This window comes from Mobula hypostoma, chromosome 29, assembly GCF_963921235.1.
Source record: "Mobula hypostoma chromosome 29, sMobHyp1.1, whole genome shotgun sequence".
NCBI lineage: Eukaryota > Metazoa > Chordata > Chondrichthyes > Myliobatiformes > Myliobatidae > Mobula > Mobula hypostoma.
In genome coordinates, this window is record NC_086125.1 from 18,674,547 (window position 1) to 18,693,587 (window position 19,041).

Sequence of the window (19,041 nt, forward strand, 5' to 3'; positions counted from 1 at the left end):
AGGTAGTCTCCAGCCCCTTGGTATGAACATAGAATTCTCCAACTTCCGGTAACTCCCTCTCCCTCCCTTCCTCTATCACTATTTCACTCTACCCCCTCCCCCAGCTCCCTCATGGTTCCGCCTCCTTCTTCTACTACCCATTGTTTTCAGGGCTATGACATCGATGCTTCCCCTCCCCCCACCCCTTTATCTTTCAAATTACTGGTCTTTCAACTGAAGCTACAAGCATTCTTTAAGTCCTTCCCCATCTTTCGTTCTTCAGTCCTGACGAAGGGTTCCAGCCCGAAACGTCGACTCATCCCTTCTTTTTAGAGAGCAGCTTATTCCCCTCCGCTATCAGATTTCTGAACAATTACGAACCCATGAACTCTACTGCATGCCATTAGTCGCCTTTTACACCGTTTATTTATTTATGTAACTTATAATAATTTTTATTTCTGCTGCCACAAAATAACAAATTTCATGACATATGTCGTGTAATAATAAACCTGATTCTGGTTATTTTTCATTACGACTTTCTGACGCTGCGATTTCTTCCTCCTTCTTCCTATGATACTCTGAGCCATCCTTTGAATCACAGCAAAGCATCAGTCTTGATCTTCGTCCTCTGGTCTCCGGAGCTGTCCCTGACCTTCTGGGTCAGGGGTGGAGGGGTGGATGTAATGATCATTCAGTCTGCTTTGGCAGGAGTGGGAGGTGGAGTCCTGAATAGGGAAGATAAATTGGTCAGGAATTTTCAGAATTCCGCAGGACTAATTTTAGGACATCACTAAGCCAATCTGGACTTTAGCAAGTTTATTAAAGCCTGTGTGTGCCTGGTGTCTGACAGCCAGCGAGGGGCTAGACAGTAAATAGTTGTAGGGTACGAGCTTGAGGCTATTAATGGGCCAGTGTGTTTGACACCAGTAATCACAACAGAAACACTCACAGAGTCTGCCCGAGGTTTTCACAATCAGTATTAGTGTCGACCGGTATCAGTATTTTAACTTAATTACTTCCTAGCAGACTGTTGCATAATGTGGGGTCACAGAAGACATGTCATATTTTCCCTGACTTGGAAAGATACTGAATGATTACTTTGTTGTTGCTTGCTTTGAAATTAGTCACTGGGCACAGACAAGATTGAACCTTGGAGGTGAAGGAAATATTGATCACATTACTTGTCTCCACAGCATTTGGCTTTGCTTTGTTCTGCCATTTTAGTCCTTCAAGTAGATTATGGCCTGAGCTACTCTCTGTGGCCACTTTATTAGGTATACCTGTACACCTGCTTGTTAATGCAATTATCTAAAAAGATAATCATGTGGCAGCCACTACATTAAAGCATGGTTGAGAGGTTTAGTCATTTATCAGACTAAACATTGGAATGGGGAAGAAATGTAATCTAAGTCAGTGGTCCCCAACCTCTGGGCAAGTGAAATCGGCAGTCGCCTCTGATCTGGGCCGACATTTACGTGCCAGGCGGCACCCAATTAATTAGCTTGTTTATTTGGCTTTTTTCTTAAAGATGTGCTGGGTGCGACCCGGCTACCACTGCGCCACTGCATGCTTCAAGGCCCAGTATCGGTCCGCGGCCTGGAGGTCGGGGACCACTGATCTAAGTGACTGGAACACTCACAATGCGCTGGAGGAACTCAGCAGGTCAGTCAGCATCAGTTGAAAAGATTAGTCGACATTTCGGGCCGAAACCCTTCGTCAGGACTGAAGGAAGAACCTCCCTCATAGTTTCGCCTCCTTCTACTACTGCGCATTGTTCTCCTGCCAATCACCCCCCTGCTTCCCCTCCCCCACCCCTTTGTCTTTCACATTACTGTTTTTTTCAACTACCAGCATTCTTCAAACTCTCCCCAAAGTTCTTCCTTCAGTCCTGACGAAGGGTTTCGGCCCGAAACGTCGACTAATCTTTTCAACTGATGCTGACTGACCTGCTGAGTTCCTCCAGCGCATTGTGAGTGTTCCTTTGACAACAGCATCTGCAGATTATTTTGTGTTTATGATCTAAGTGACTGACCACGGAATGAATTGTTGGTGCCACACAGGGCTGTTTGAGTATCTCGGAAGCTGCTGATCTCCTGGGATTTTCACGCACAGCTCCGAGGCCTCGGTATGTCAGGGTTGACCACTGATGTTGTGTCCTAGCTGTCCAGATACGCAAGCCTGGGCAGCACGATATGGAGGGCAAACCGTGCCCATGTAGCAAGCTCCCCCTCTCCACACATCTGATGAATACAAAGGGGGCGGAGAGACCAATACAGTTTGGTATCATCAGCGTCACAGGAGTTGCCAGTCAGCTTTTAACTCAATGTAGGACTGCCTTAGGGACTTCAGCTCTGGATTCTTCCCATGGGGTTTACTCCTGAAGCCTGCTCCACAAGTGGGCATATCCACAAGGCAGTGGAGATCCGAGTTTTCTTTCTGCTGAATGAGCTGCCGACCACAGCTGAGAACCCCATCTGCCCAAAGTAACTGGTTGTAAGGCGCCAGTAACCTGCCTTTTCCCCTTCTCCCGTCAGTAGAAATGGTTCTGCTGAGCTTAGAAGCTAAGCTGAATGTGACGTACAGGAGCTGGACTTAGTTGTCAGAGGCTATATGAGGTGCACACCATTGGAAGAATTTAATAGATAGTGGGAACTTAACCCCATTACCATCCCCAGCTACAACAGCCTTAAGAAACAGTCCTGACGAAGGGTCTCGGCCTGAAACGTTGACTGTACCTCTTCCTAGAGTTGCTGCCTGGCCTGCTGCGTTCACCAGCAACTTTGATGTGTGTTGCTTGAATTTCCAGCATCTGCAGAATTCCTGTTGTTTAAGAAACCACAACATTATTATTATTATCAACAGTCTCTAGAGTTTACAGAGAATGTATGAAGCAAAAAGCAAAACAAAAACATCCATTGAGTGGTGGTGCAGTGGGCAAGAAATTGGCTTGTTAATGAGAGAGGTCAAAGGAGAGTGGTCAGACTGCTTCAAGCTAACAGGAACATAACAGTAACTCAAATATTCATGTGTTACAGCAGTGGTGTGCAGAAGAGATCACAGAATACACAACATATCAAACCTTCAAGTGAATGGGCTACAGCAGCTGAAGACTATGGGCATACACTTAGTGGCCACTTTATTAGGTAGGGGAGGTACTTAATAAAGTGGCCACACAATGTATATTTTAATTTTTCTCTACCTTGACCCTATGTCCTCATGGTCCTACAGTGCCTGTATTAGGGAGAACCCTTCGTGAAAATGAGACATCAGCCGATGTTAGCCCCTCACTTACAGATGCAAACGGTTTAACATCTCTTTTAGCCTGGGCATGAGCTTCCCCAGTTATACAAAATGAAGCTAAGGAAGTAGTACAAAAAGAGAGCAAAAATAGTGAGGTATTGTCCATGGGTTGGTTCATTTTCCATTCAGAAATTCAATAGGGCAGAAGAGAAGAAGCTGCTCGTAACATTGAGTGTGTGTCATCAGGCTCCTGTACCTCCAGCCTAATCAGAGGAGGGCATGCCCCAGGTCAGAGGTCCCCAACCTTTTTTGCACCGCAGACTGGTTCAATATTGACAATATTCTTGCGGACCGGGCGATGGTGGGGGGGGGGTGGGGAGCGGCGGTGGGGGTCTCCAAGTAGGGTTGCCAACTTTCTCGCTCCCAAATAAGGGACAAAAGTAGCAGTCAATTACGGGACACTTGTGTTTACCCTGGGAAAGACTACCATGACCACGAAGCCTTGCGCGGGCACCTGTGTGTGCAATGCGTGACGTGCGCATACATGACATGCGCATGTGTGTACGTGACGATTTTTTTTCTACAAATCAGTTTCGGCTTAATCTTCCTGATTCTGCTAAGTGAGACTACACTGTAGATACATTATTTCTACTTTATATAGGCTGTGTATTTATCATATCATTCCTGCTTTTACTATATGTTAGTGTTATTTTAGGTTTTATGTGTTAATTGGTATGATTTGGTAGGTTATTTCAAGTTCAACAGTGCGTGACAGGGAACGAGGAAAGGTGCAGCTGACTCATCGTTTCATGTCGCCAAATCATATCGTTTCCTTGCGGTCCGGTAGCACAGGCTCTGTGGCCCGGTACCAGTCCACGGCCCGTTGGTTGGGGACCGCTGCCCTAGGTGATGGGGGTCCATAATGATATATGCTGCTCTTCTGAGTCATGTCCTTGTTGTTGGGGAGGCCAGTGCCCATGATGGAGCTGGGTGAGTTTGCAATCCTTTGCAGAGACTAAAACTTCTTTTCTCTTAAATGTCCAAACTTCCCTTAAATGTTGAAATTGAACCGCATCATCACTTCTGATGGCAAGTTGTTCCACATTCTCACCACCCTCTGGGTGAAGAAGTTCCCCCTCATGTTTCCCTTAAATATTTAACCTTTCACCCTTACCCCATGACCTCTAGTTTTAGCCTCACCTAACCCTATCTACACCATTCATAATCTTAGATACCTCTATCAAGTCTCCCTTTATTCTCCTACACTCCAGGAAATAAAGCCTTTCCCCATAACTCAGGTCCTCAAGTCTCAGCAACATCCTTGTAAATTTTATTTGGGGATATAGCATGGAGCAGGCCCTTCTGGCCCAAAGAGACCTGCATCCAGGAGCCCACCTACTTAACACTTGCCTATCTCTGTACTCTTTCAGTCTTATTGATATCATTCCCATAGTAGGTGACCAGAACTGCACACAATACTCAAAATTAGGCCTCACCTTCATTTTATAACATTTCAACATAACATCCCAATTACTGTAGTTAATACTCTGATTTATGAAGGGCATTGTGCTTAAAAAAAGCTGAAAACAGCAAGAATCCATAGCAGCAAGCTAGTCACAGACTGAACATAGCTCAGTAATCTGTAAATGATGCAGCTAACCTCAGAGGTCAGATGGACTGTGACCTTCTTGTGAAGCGCACAACGGTAGGTATACAAGTCACAACCAAACTGAACCATTCACATTTCCATCTCCACAATACCTTTTGCAGAAAAGTGCTCACTCCTGGGCCCTGGGCTCTGCAAAGAAAGCGATGCTGCAGAGTCATTGCTATAATCTGCATAGAACCAGGATGGGTGAGAAAAAAAAGAATCAAGAGTTGTGTTTAAAAATGAGCATTTCTTTTCACCACATTTCAAGATAAGCAATGGTTGACATCTTTCTTTGTTTTCCTGGAACTTTGCAAATTATGGGTACTTGGTGCTTTCAAAAAAATTATTAACGTAGAGGGGAAAATCACAGGACCCATAATCTAGTTCTGAAGACAAGGAGACAATCTTCTCCAAGGATTATCATCTTGCTGTGGTGGAGATGTTCGTGAGTTCCTGAGATCTCGAGAGCAATGCTGGCTGGAGTTTAGCTCCTGGTAAGTTCACACCTGGCAGTAAGGTCAAGGGGCTTTTTCCAGGCAAAGAGCAGCCCAACTCAAGATCCCAACAGTGGAGGTAGAGGAAGATGATTACGCATCACAACAGCAGTGAAAGCGGAGGAAGGCTGTAGCAGGAAGGGTCGCAATCATCTTACCTTCCACGCCACTGGACCCTGATGTGGGTTTGTCAAGGTGACTGCCCGTGCATCAGCCTCCCCACATTAAACAAATTCACTCACAAGCATAATTCATTAAGAGAATAACCCCTTGGGAGAGCATCATACTCAGCTTGGGTGATCACACTACCACTCTGAAGACAAATGCATGCAAGCTGTTGAAGTCAGTGGCAGAAAACTCTTAATGCTTTGGCTGAGAAAGGAAATCAAATTGCGGAGCAAATGACTCCCCATCATTTGATATTACAACAGAGTTGAAAAGCTCATCAATTTTATTCCTTAGGGACAAGGGATTGAAGGATCCGGTAATCAGCTGGAAACCTACTGAAAGCCAAAAGAAAAAAAATGCAAAAGATCACCAGTAGGTCAGACAGTTGTACAAGGAGCCAAACAGAAATGCGGTTTCAGATCAATGACCTTTAATCTTTTTTTTGGTTTTGAAAACTCCAGAGTTTCTGCAGCCAACATTTCTTATCCTCTGGACTTCATAGAAGTACTTGAATCAGAAATGGTGAAAGATTTGAAAATGATATTGTTCCTTAAGAATGACACCCACATCTTTTTAGAAAGATAAGCTATAATCAATGGTTGATCAGTATTTCTTTCAAATTAATAAAATTTGAATGCTAAGTTATTGAATCCAGATAGCCTTTGACTATGTTGAAAAATAGTTCAAAAGTAATTGTCAAACTTGACAAGATTTATCAATATGATTGACTATGACTGCTTGAGTCTTCAAGGACTATAGGCTTACTCAAGTATCTGCCAAATTTGTCCCCTCCCTCTCTTCAAATAAAAGTCAAAGCAGTAAAGCTGGCCTTTTGTGTAAATAAAGAACCCCTTTGTTTTTTTCCGAGATCTGAGGAAATTCTGTTATCAAAGATAAACGGAGATTTCGAGCAGTTTCTTTCACAAAAGAACAGGTTGCCCGCCCCTTAGGATGTGGTGTTGCTGATTTATGATGTGGTTTAAATATTATTTTAAAAAAAACAAACCCAGATAGTTCCCACAGTGTCAGTCATCTTCTAGCTCCATCCTACTATGTCAGGTAAAGCTGCAGTGCAGGTCTTCTGTAGTATGTGTCATGCTTGCAAATAACTAAAACAGTGACGTTGCAAACAGAGTGCAGTAAAATGATCCAATTTGCATCAAATCAAAAACCACAATTAGGATTTAGTTTTGGAGTTTTTTAATTTTAGGAATGTGATTCTTATTCTTGGGATGAGGGGCTTGTTGTTTGAAAAGTCAGGAAGATTGACCCAAAGACACTGCTATTTAGAGCAATATTTCCATGGTTGAAATTACTTAACCATTGTATCACCTCTTCGTGAGAGAGAAAGACAGACAGAAAAAGAGAGCGATAGGTCTGAGGAAGTAATTATGAACTTTGGGCCTTGGAAGCTTAAAGGCATAGTATCATAAAATCATACCACATGAAAACAGGGCCTTCGGACCCAATTGTCCATACTGAACAAGAAACTAGTGTCTTGTCAGCTTTTGGCCCACATCCCTCTAATCTTTTCCTGATCCAAATACCTTAATATTGTTCATTTACCTGCTTCAACTGTCACCTCTGGCAGCTCAATCCTGACATACTGGAAGTCATCCTCTGGGTGAAAAAGTTGCCCCTTAGAAAACATAGAAAATAGGTGCAGGAGTAGGCCATTCAGCTCTTCGAGCCTGCACCACCATTTAGTATGATCATGGCTGATCATCCAACTCAGAACCCTGTACCAGCCTTCCCTCCATACCCCCTGATCCCTTTAGCCACAAGGGCCATATCTAACTCCCTCTTAAATATAGCCAATGAACTGGCCTCAACTGTTTCCTGTGGCAGAGAATTCCACAGATTCACCACTCTCTGTGTGAAGAAGTTTTTCCTAATCTCGGTCCTAAAAGGCTTCCCCTTTATCCTCATTCTGGACTTCCCCAACATCAGGAACAATCTTCCTGCATCTAGCCTGTCCAATCCCTTTAGGATTTTATATGTTTCTATAAGATCCCCCCTCAATCTTCTAAATTCCAACAAGTATAAGCCTAGTCAATCCAGTCTTTCATTATATGAAAGTCCTGCCATCCCAGGAATCAATCTGGTGAACCTTCTTTGTACTCCCTCTATGGCAAGGATGTCTTTCCTCAGATTAGGGGACCAAAACTGCACACAATACTCCAGGTGTGGTCTCACCAAGGCATTGTACAACTGCAGTAGTACCTCCCTGCTCCTGTACTCGAATCCTCTTGCTATGAATGCCAGCATACCATTCGCCTTTTTCACCGCCTGCTGTACCTGCATGCCCACTTTCAATGACTGGTGTATAATGACACCCAGGTTGTGTTGCACCTCCCCTTTTCCTAATTGGCCACCATTCAGATAATAATCTGTTTTCTTGTTTTTGCCACCAAAGTGGATAACCTCACATTTATCCACATTAAATTGCATCTGCCATGAATTTGCCCACTCACCTAACCTATCCAAGTCACCCTGCATCCTCTTAGCATTCTCCTCACAGCTAATATTGCCGCCCAGCTTCGTGTCATCTGCAAACTTGGAGATGTTGCATTTAATTCGCTTTTTAGTAAACCTCTCCCCTTTCCTCCTAAACTTATACCCTATTGAGTCCCTAATCCAAAGAAAAAGTCTGTGTCCTTATCTATTCCCATTTGATTTAATACACCTCTCTGAGCTCACCCCTCCTTCTCCTATAACCCAATGAAAAAAATCCAAACCTGCAGAAGGTCTTTCCATAATCCAGTCCCTCAAACATAGAAACATAGAAACACAGAAAATAGGTGCAGGAGTAGGCCATTCGGCCCTTCGAGCCTGCACCGCCATTCGGTATGATCATGGCTGATCATCCAACTCAGAACCCTGTACCACCCTTCCCTCCATACCCCTGATCCCCTTAGCCACAAGGGCCATATCTAACTCCCTCTTAAATATAGCCAATGATCTGGCCTCAACTGTTTCCTGTGGCAGAGAATTCCACAGATTCAGCATTCTCTGTGTGAAGAAGTTTTTCCTAATCTCGGTTCTAAAAGGCTTCCCCTTTGTCCTCAAACTGTGACCCCTTGTTCTGGACTTCCCCAACATCGGGAACAATCTTCCTGCATCTAGCCTGTCCAATCCCTTTAGGATTTTATACGTTTCAATCAGATCCCCCCTCAATCTTCTAAATTCCAACAAGTATAAGCCTAGTTCATCCAGTCTTTCATCATATGAAAGTCCTGCCATTCCAGGAATCAACCTGGTGAACTCAAGTCCTGGCAGCTTCCTTGTAAATCTGCTCCACACATTTTCCAGTTTAATGGCATTTTTCCTATAGCAGGGTCACCAAAGCTGAGCATGATTTTCCAAATACAGACTCTCTGCCATCTTGTATATAATTAACAGTGTTGGGCAATTCTGTTCTGGAATTCAAAAGAGACCAGAAGTGACAGAGATCAAATATGTCAAAGGTTACAGAACTGACAGAGATTATAAATAGAGAAAGGGAGCAAAATCAGGGACCAGGGACAAAATTACAGGGATGATGGGTGAAATGTTCATCTCTGCTACCAGTTACATCCAAATTCCATTGCCTAAATACACTTGGCCCCCACTTGGTTAGGTACTTCCTGTCCCTTATAAAGTGGTCACTGAACGCAAGTTCGAAGTCCTCTACTGCTGTAGCCCATCCACTTCAGGGTCCAATGTGCTGTGCGCCCTGCTGCACACCACTGTTGTGATTGAGTTACTGTCACCTTTCTGTCAGCTTGAATCGGTCTGGCCATTTTCCCCTGACCTCTCTCATTAACACAGAAACGCCGCTCACAGGGCTTTGTTTTTGTTTTTCACACCGTTCTCTCTAAACTCTAGATAATGTTGCATGTGAAAATCCCAGGAGATCAGCAGTTTCTGAGCTACTCAAACCTCCCAGTCTGGTACCAACAAGTGGTTAAAGTCACTTAGATCTCACTTCTTCTGATGTTTGGTCCGCACAGCATCTGAACCCCTTGACAATGTCAGCATGCTCTTATGCATTGAGTTTCTACCACATGACTGGATGATTAGAAATTTCCATTAACAAGCAGATATACTGGTGTACCTAATAAAGTGGCCACTGAGTATAGCTATCATCTGCCTTTGACAGATGCTGGAAGGTTTGCTTCATGATACTGGGCACATCTTGAGCTTGAAAAATAAAATACAACTCATTGTCAGGACGATAGTACAAGCATGACTTTCATTGCAGGGGAGACCAGAGGACAACGATCACAACAATCCACATTCGTAGACCAATACTAAAGCATCCCTGCATTTTTTAAAAGCTGATTGCGAAATTCTCTCTGATAAGTAAAGCAGAGTAAAACTCCTCCCTTCAGGACCTGCCTGAAGGTACAGAAGCAAAATGGAAGAGATTTAGAAAGCTTATCATTTATCGCTGAATCTTTTGGTTCATTATGGGCACACTTCCACTAGAAAAAGATTATTAGTGGCCATGAATTTTAATAAGGCCCTGCATTCCCATTTCGACCATTCTGGGAAAAACAGCAACAAGCAAATGAGAATAACTATGTGTAAAACTGTGAGATACCTCTCAAGTGAAACCAGACAGAGAGAGGGTTAGGTGTTAGTTACAGGTCAATAATGGTGTGAAATTTAGATGTTTAATACAGCAAAAGCAGGAAATCATTGTTCTAAACAGAAATGTTAATTCCGGTTATCTGTCCATAGATGCTTCTTCTATTTCAAGCATTTTCTGTTTTGGTTTCCTCAGTTCCAACATCTGTACTTCTTCTTTCGGTGTGACCTTTCTGTTCTTGTTGCTACATTATCTGACCTAGAAATGTAATTAAAATTCTTCTTTTTTCTTTGTTCATGGGACATGACAGTGAACGAAGAACATAGTACAGCATAGGAACAGGATCTCCAGCCTGTGATATCTGTACTGAACACAATGCCGAATTCAACTATATGCACAAAGGATTCTGGAGGAGCTGGAAATCCAGAGTAACACACATAAGAATGCTGGAACAATTCAGCAGGTTAGCAGCATCTATGGAGAAGAATAATCAGTCAATGTTTTGGGTCAAGACCCTTCATCAGGAACTAAATCTCTTCGGCCTATGCATGACCTGCATACCCTCCAGTCCCTGCATATTCATGTGTCTACTTAAAAGCCTCTTAAATGCAACTATTGTATTTGCTTCCACTACTACTTCTGGCAACCTGTTCCAAGCAACTAATCATGTCCGCATTTAAAAAACTTGCCTGCACCTCTCTCTTAAACTTTACCCCTTTCACTTTAAATGCATGTTCTCTGCTACTTGACATTTCTACCCTGGGAAGAAAAGATTCAGACTCTCTACCCTATTCATGTCTTGCATAATGTCACAAACTTCATTCAGATGCCCCCTCAACCTCCAATGCTCCATAGAAAGCAACTCGAGTTTGTCCAACTTCTTACATCTATACCATGCAGCATCATAGTAAACCTCTTCAGTACCCTTTCTAAAGCTTACACATCCTTGCTGTAATGGGGTGGCCACAACTACACTCAATTATGAGTTAATGGGCCACTGAATCCAGCATCTACAACCTTTGAGCTGTCTTCTTCTGAACCCTTGGCTTGTCCAGTGATGCCCTACTCCCCATACAAGACCCTGTCTCACATACACCAACACTGACAAAGCTCTTCTGGAATTGTCTCTCAATGTGAGTCTACTGAAAGGACTTGGCACCAATAAATGCTATTGATTGAATTCTCATTATCCACAGAGGATGCCATCCAGTGAATATTGATGGGACCATAACCTCATCAGCCCAAGCTGGACAAGCTTATGCCAAGGTTAGAGGACACATCTGAATTATATAGTATTTGCCAAGGCTGATGACTTTATACTGAGCATCCAAGTCCCATATATTGGAATATAGGACTCAGCTTATCAGTATAAAGTTACATTAATTGGCTAAGCAAGGCTAAGGGTGTTACCTGTTTTTGCATCAAGGCTGGAATACATATATGAGCACATATGAATCTAGAAGGCCTAGATAACCGTCGTCTAATCTTACAAAGCAACTGCAGCTAATTCAGAAACAATTGCTCCAAAGCAAAATACAGCCATGGTAATGCAGTGGTTAGAGTGGTGCTACTACAGCTTGGGACGTCAGAGTCCCAAGTTCAACTCCAATGCCGCCCGTACGGAGTTGGCATATCCTCCTCAAGTGCAGCAGATTCCTCTGGGTGCTCTGGTTTCTTCCCACAGTCCAAAGGCGTGGTGATTAGTGGGTTAATTGGTCATTGTAATTTGTCCTGTGATTAAGCTAGGGTTAAGCAGATTGGTTGCTGGCAGCATGTCTCATAGGGTCAGAAGGACCTGTTCCACAGACTATCTCTGAATAAGGAAATGAATACTGAGCAGCAGGTATAGAGAATAACGGGGATGACTTCTCAGCTCAATGTGACAGATTAGCGTTGTGTTCTATTGCAAGGACCTGAGACATTAACTTTGTTTTTTCCTGATCTACAACTGCCACCTCACCTCCTTGAACTACTGCAGCAATTTCTGCTTTACTTAAACAATATTACCCGCTGCATGCAAAAGGAGCCTGATCCGGGAAGAAAGTGGCATATCGATAGACAAGGAGGGAGCAGCAAGGTCAAGAGAAGAAGATTTGATTTGCATTTCTGAAAGAAGGAACAGCTTTGCATTTATGCAATATACCAAAATGCTTTCCAGTCAGTGATGCACTACTGAACTGAAGTCATTGCAGGGATGTAGTGAATGTGACAGCTCAGTTGTGCAGAAGCTTCTATAATTAGGAAATTGACATGGATATGATCATTTCCTTCTCAGCACCAATGATGGTCAGAAGAGATGGTGGGTAGAAATCCATTTTCCTCCTTTGAAGTGAGGCTTCTTGGGGCTTTTCACTGCTGTCCGGGCAGGCAGACAGACATTCACTGGGTTAGCTGGACTACAAGATGATAGGACAACTGCAAGAGGAATGGGAGAACTGAGTGAAATTGAGGGGTTTGCAGGTGTACCTGAGAAGAAGGGGAGTGTCGGATGACAGAAGAGGAAGTGACGGGTGGGGGAAGTAAGGGGTTCAAGTGAAGTGGATATAGGGGAAGGAACAATGACAATGGCAGAGGGACAGTTGTGGAGTGGGAATTTGGGATGGGGAGTGTGGAGTGGTGGAAGAGGGGTTGGAATTGAAGCAGAACATTGCGGAAGGTGGAATGAGGGTTAAGGGTGGGAGAGATTAAGGGAGAAAAAGGAACAGTCAGTATGCAGAAGACTCTCTGTAAACTGGGTGGTGAAAAATGTAGAGGGAAGTGGCAAAGAAGAGAAGAGAAGGGAGATTATGCTTCCTTCATCACGTGAAGGATACTGCAATACAAAAGACCTTCAGCTAGTGACCGTTGTCATAGCTTTAGCCTGTACTACAATCTGTGATGAGAGAGACAGCCCAGCACAGAGGACAGCACAGATCAGCCTCTGAATGAATTTCACGAATGCTCCTTCTCAATTCAACTTTGCTAAAGGTATTGAAAGAGATGTTTAACCCTTTCTACTACCCCCCCCCCCCCACCTTCCAGCAACTGACCCTCCCTTGTTCCCGTATGTCTGAAGGCAGGAGCATCACAGGGAGAAAATCTGGTGCAATTTGTAGTGGTCACAGGGAAAACTAGCAGTCATGTCAAAGGGTGCAAACAATGATAGTGTGCAGCCGAGACAGAAAAACGAGAGCAGAACATCGACGGTTAAATAATGAGCTCACTCTGTTTCAGAACCCGTTGCTGGGACTGCAGGCTAAGGTTAAAACGAGATAAAAGTTTCTCTTGTTGGTCAATGTTTTACTCATCTGAGAAGTAATGAAACCCTAGGTAGGTCTACTTTGTGGCCTGCCTTAGATAGATTTCATTTGTTTGTTAACCCTTTGTTACCAGAGCTCCAACTCAACTCTGAAAATTTTACTTCAGGCTTCGTGGCCTGTGGCTAGGCAGGGACATCTAGAATTGCTGTTACCAACTATTTTCAGAAGGGGCCTTGTTACTCATAGGAAAACCACAGCTAACAGAAAACTTTCTTTCAAAAAGAGAGAGCTGCATACTCTGGCCTTCAGTCTTGTTTCTTGCAGCTGCCTTTAGTTAACGATCATTCTCATTCCTCCCCATAATCTTCTCTGATTTTGTTGGTTCTACCTTCAGTGGCCATTTTATTAGGTACACCGGCACACCTGCTCATTAATGCAAATGTCTGATCAACCAATCATGTGGCAGCAACTTAATGTATAAAAGCATGCAAACATGGTCAAAAAGTTCAGTTGCTGTTCAAACCTACAATAAGAATGGGGAGGAAATGTGATCTAAGTGACTTCGACCATGGAATGATTGTTGGTGCCAGATGGGGTGGTCTGAGTATCCCAGAAACTGCTGATCTCCTGAGATTTTCACACACAACAGTCTCTAGAGTTCACAGAGAATGGTGAAAAAAGAAATACACATCCAGTGACCAACAGTTCTGTGGTTGAAAATGTCTTGTTAGAGAATGGCCAGACTAGTTCAAGCTGACAGGAAGGTGCCAGTAGCTCAAATAACCACATGTTATAACAGTGGTGTGCAGAAGCGCATCTCTGAAAGCACAACATATTGAACCTTGAAGTGGATGGGCTAGAGCAGGAGAAGACCACGAACGTACACTTAGTAACCATTACATAAGGTCAAGCAGATACCTAGTGAAGTGGCCACTGACTGTATCTACCTCTTGTCATAGCCTCTGATGCCTTGACTATATTGTACAGTAGCTTCAAAAGACAAGTCCAAGATGGCACTACTCAAGAAGAACTGAGAACGTACTCTGCATTTAGAGTCCCCATCTTTCAGATGAAATGTGGGGCTAAAGCCCCTTTCAGGCAGCACTTCCAGCTTTATTTCAAATATAGGATGCTACCGCAGATGTCCTAACCAATATTTATTATTCAATTAACACTGGTCTCAGTTTTCTAAGTCTGCTTATGATGAGCTGCCAGTGTACCTTCTCTGGTCTGAAATAATGGCAGCTTCTGTCCTCTGTGGCTACTGATCAGATCTAGCATGTTACCTGTTGCATGTTGACTTTTGTTCTGGGACGCAGCACGTTCTGGATATCAATGTTTCTCATGCATTCTTCTCCCTTGCACAGTGGTATATCTATGTCCAACCTATTAAGTACTGAAAGACCTAGACAGAGTGGACAATGGTTACATCTCAACACGCGGGACAGAAGCAAGGTTGCATTGTGTATTCCACGGATCGGCAAATACCGGCCGGTTTAGTGAGCAGAGCGGCGGACACCCCTGCTGAAATCCGGAGGAAAACACACAGAGGATGCAAAGCTGAGGAAAGAGGACCAGGTCGAGACAACAGAGACTTTTGGAGAAGAGGAGTTCGGTGGGTAATACCGTTCCGGCTGACCGGAAGTGCACTGAGAGCAGTAAGCGTAAAGGAGTTGGGTGCTTACTGATCTGGTTAACAACAGATAGTGCAATCCGGGGCATATTACGATCGAGAAACGCGTTTGCAGGCTGGATATTGAACTTTTTACTGTTGGACTTTGGCCACATTCCACCATGATACAACACTTGGCGGCACGGGAGGTCGTTCCTGCCTGTGGCCATCGAACATGCAGCTCCTCCCATGGAAGGTCAGACACCCTGAGCCAATAGGCTGGGACTTACTTTCCATCTGGCATAGTTTGCATTTTGTTGTTTGATTGTTGGGGGTTTTTGTATTGCTATATTTACGCTCTATTCTTGGTTGGTGCGGCTGTCACGAAACCTAATTTCCCTCGGGATTAATAAAGTATATCTATCTATCTATCTGTTGAGAGAACGTTTCCAATAGTGGGGGAGTTTAGCACCAGAAGGCACAGCCTCAGAATACAAGGACACCCTTTTAAAAAAAGAGATGAAGAGGAATTTCTTTAGCCAGTGGGTGGGGAATCTGTGGAATTCTGTCTCAGATGGCTGTGGAGGCCAAGTCATTGGGTACTGTATATTTAAATCAGAGGTTGATAGGTTCTTGATTAGTAAGGGTGTTGAAGGTTATGGGGGAAAACGAAGGAGAATAGGATTGAGAGGGATAATAAATCAGCCATGATGGAATGGCAGAGCAGACTAGATGGACCAAATGGCCTAATTCTGCTCCAATGCTTATGGTCTAATGGAACAACATTTTTTTTCCCAAAAACGGAGCTTCAAGCATAGTGGCAAAAAAAAATTGAGCAGAAAGCCGCATTTCCCCAGCACTTCAGATTTGGCCACCCTCATCTACAGTCACAGCCGTTGTGAACTCACACACAGCACTGAACTTTCCAGACAATTTCATGTGATGAGTGCTTCTAAGTGAAGTGGCAACCATCCACTATCTAGCAAAGCCAAAGGGGGGTTCTTCCCCTTCTGCATGATTGATATCAGCTACTCAGATCTCTTTCATTGGGGTTCCATGTAAGTGTAATAATTGGGCAAATGCAAAATAGCTTTTTTGAAGAGGGATTCTGAATCAGCGCTGCAGGCTGTAGCAAGAGATTCACCCATGTGAATCATCCAAAGCAGCTGCACATAGAAAAGTTCACAAATGATATACACTTCTGATAACGTCTGATCCAAGAATGATTTGTGCATCAAAGATTGATGACTTTAAGTAATTGAGTGGCTTCGTGCGTCACAGAGCCTCCAGCCCGACTGATCCCTTCTGATCAAGATGTCCATCAGATCTAGTCCCATTGACCTGTGTTTGGCCCTCCCTCAACCACTTCCTTTTGCAGCTCATTCCATCTGTACAAATGCTTGTTAATGCAGATATCCAATCAACCAATCATGTGGCAGCAACTCAATGCATAAAAGCATGCAGATATGGTCAAGAGGCTCAGTTGTACTGTAGACTGGACATCAGAATGGGAAAAAATGTGATCTATGTGACTTTGACTGTGGAATGATTGTTGGTGCCAGATGGGGTGGTTTGAGTATCTCAGAAAATGCAGATGTCCTAGGATTTTTATACATGGCAGTCTGTAGAATATATTGAGAATGGTAAGAAATGCAAAAAAAAAATCCAGTGAGCCACTGTTCTATGTGTGAAATCACCTTGTTAATGAGAGAAGCAGAGGAGAATGGCCAGGCTAGTTCAAGCTGACAGGAAGGCGACAGTAACTCAAGTAACTACACCTTACAACAGTGGTGTGCAGGAGAGCATCTCTGAACGCACATGTTGAACCATGAAATGGATTGGTTAGAGCGGCAGAAGACCACGAACATACACTAAGTGGCCACTTTATTAGGTTTAGGAGGTATCTAATAAGGTAGCCACTTTGTGTATGTGCCACCCTTCGTGTAAAAATATTGTTCTTTCCTCTGGCTCTCTCTTCTTACGTCCAATAATTCCTGATTTCCCAACTCTGGAGAAAAGACTGAGTTCACTCATGCTATTTAGGTCCCTCATGATTTTATACACATCAATGAAATCTCCCTCAGTCCTCCAAGCTTCAATAATAAAAGTACTAGTCTGTGCAGTCTCTCCCTATAACTCAGTCTATTGAGCCCTGATAAGATCCTTGTAATTTTTTTTCTGCACTTTTTAAAGTTTGATAACATCTGTCAGGCCTGCACAGCTTACAGGAGTCACCTGCCACTTAGCTCCAAATCACTACCTGCAACCTATTTAAACCCAGCTTTCATGCACAGTCCTTCTTCACTCATATGAACCAGCCAGCCACAACCAGTTGCTTCTAGCCTTCAGTTAACTTGTTACCTTGTCCTGTTATATATCTGTTCTCTCTTATTTTTTTGTGGCCCTTATTGTTTGGTATTTTGTAGTTTATTAGTAAAATAACATTTACTGCTAAGTCATCTCCTCCGCTCAGCTTTTGGGTCAAGCCTCCTCTACATTTCCCGACAGGATATGTGAACCAGTGATTAACCCGGCAGAATTTGTTTGCCTAAAGGATGTTGTTTGTCGACAGGAGCACCTAGACCCAAAGCAGCAGGAAACCGTTGACCATCTGCTTGCCACTTTCAACCAACTTTCCATCTCAACACAGCAACCCACACCAGTCAACCTCCTCCCTTAGCGCCCCAGATTCCAGTGACCGAACGCTTCAATGGCTCACCAACCAAATGCCACTACTTCCTGTCCCAGTCCGTGTTAACCTTCGAGCTCCAGCTATCTCTCTATGTTACAGACCGAGACAAAAATGCCTTTGTTTCTGAAAGCTCAGCGTTTGAGTGAGTTCTGACTTTGGCTACCTCTAACCAGGACAATAAAACTGCCATTTGCAATAAATATGAGGAATTCGCTGCTGCGATGTACCGGGTTTTCGACTGTCCAGGAAGAGGACAAGAGACAACAGATTGGATATTTCTCCTGCGTCCAGGCTCACGGTTTTGGTGCTGGATTGCACTGTGGAACTCAGGGCCCTTGTGGTGGTGTAGGGCTGACTCAGTACCATCATGGCCTCTCAGGGTGCTTGAAAGCCAAGCAGTCTACCAAGGAGATGCCCACTGACCTTAAAAACCCCATCACTCTGGCCCCCCAAGTTGATAAGCATCTTCAGTAACGACCCACCTGATCACTAGCCGGAATCCTAGTCCTCAGAACCGTTTCATTACAGCACCTTCATTATCAATGCCTGCAGACTCCAGACAGTTAGGGAGAGCTCCCTTAAAAACCCAAAATCATGAGTGTTAGTGGAGAAGCAATTTCTGCCCTTACTGCCGAACACTGATCATCCACGCATCGAATGGCCACTGTGTCCGGGAAAACAGCACCACCAGGTAGAGATGAGGGGCCTTCTGTCTGGTGAGATTCCCCCGAACCCCAGCCTCTCATTGCTCTCTCTGTCCTCCTTCACCCTCTGATGGCTCTATGCTCACAGGAGACTGGTGGATCCCCCCAACACCACAGCTAGCTCTCTGGACCAGACTCTGTGTATGCAATTTGGACTCCCTATCAAGCCTATTTCTCACCCCTCTGCCTCATGGCCATCGATGGACGTCCCTTGGGGTCTGGAATGGTCTGTGCGTGCATACGGCCAATGCACATGAGCATGGGGGAGCACCCCAAGTCCATCAAATTCCTTCTTATTGACTCACCTAACACATCTGGGATTACTTCTGGCTCTCCCCTCACGACCCTCGCTTCGCCTGGTCATCCAATTCACTGGCAGTGTTTGGAGACACACCTGCTTGCAACCTCGGCTGACTTCACCCTGTAAGTCCAAGGAGACAGAGGAACATCTTGACCTCACCAAACTGCCACAAGAATACCATAATTTAGCCATTGCCTTCGGTAAAAGGGAAGCCAGCAACATACTGCCTTACAGACCAGGCAAGTGCATGATCAACCTCCTTGGGGCATCACCCTTCTCAAAGTCATTTGTTTGCCCTCTCCCCCTCCCCACCGCCCCGAGATCAAGCCATGAATGACTACATCACTGAAGTGCTTCATTCAACCATCCTAGTCCCCAGCTGGTGCAG

The 19,041-nt window shown here is 44.2% G+C and overlaps 1 long non-coding RNA gene across 1 annotated transcript; it reads right to left on the bottom strand.

Annotated features, from left to right (window-relative positions):
- Nucleotides 1-634: 634 nt before the first annotated feature.
- Nucleotides 635-18,695, bottom strand: LOC134339385 (uncharacterized). Its single transcript, XR_010016385.1, has 3 exons — nt 18,658-18,695; nt 2,715-2,799; nt 635-704 (listed from the first exon to the last, which is right to left on the bottom strand). It is a non-coding gene; the product is annotated as an uncharacterized LOC134339385 (long non-coding RNA).
- Nucleotides 18,696-19,041: the final 346 nt, after the last annotated feature.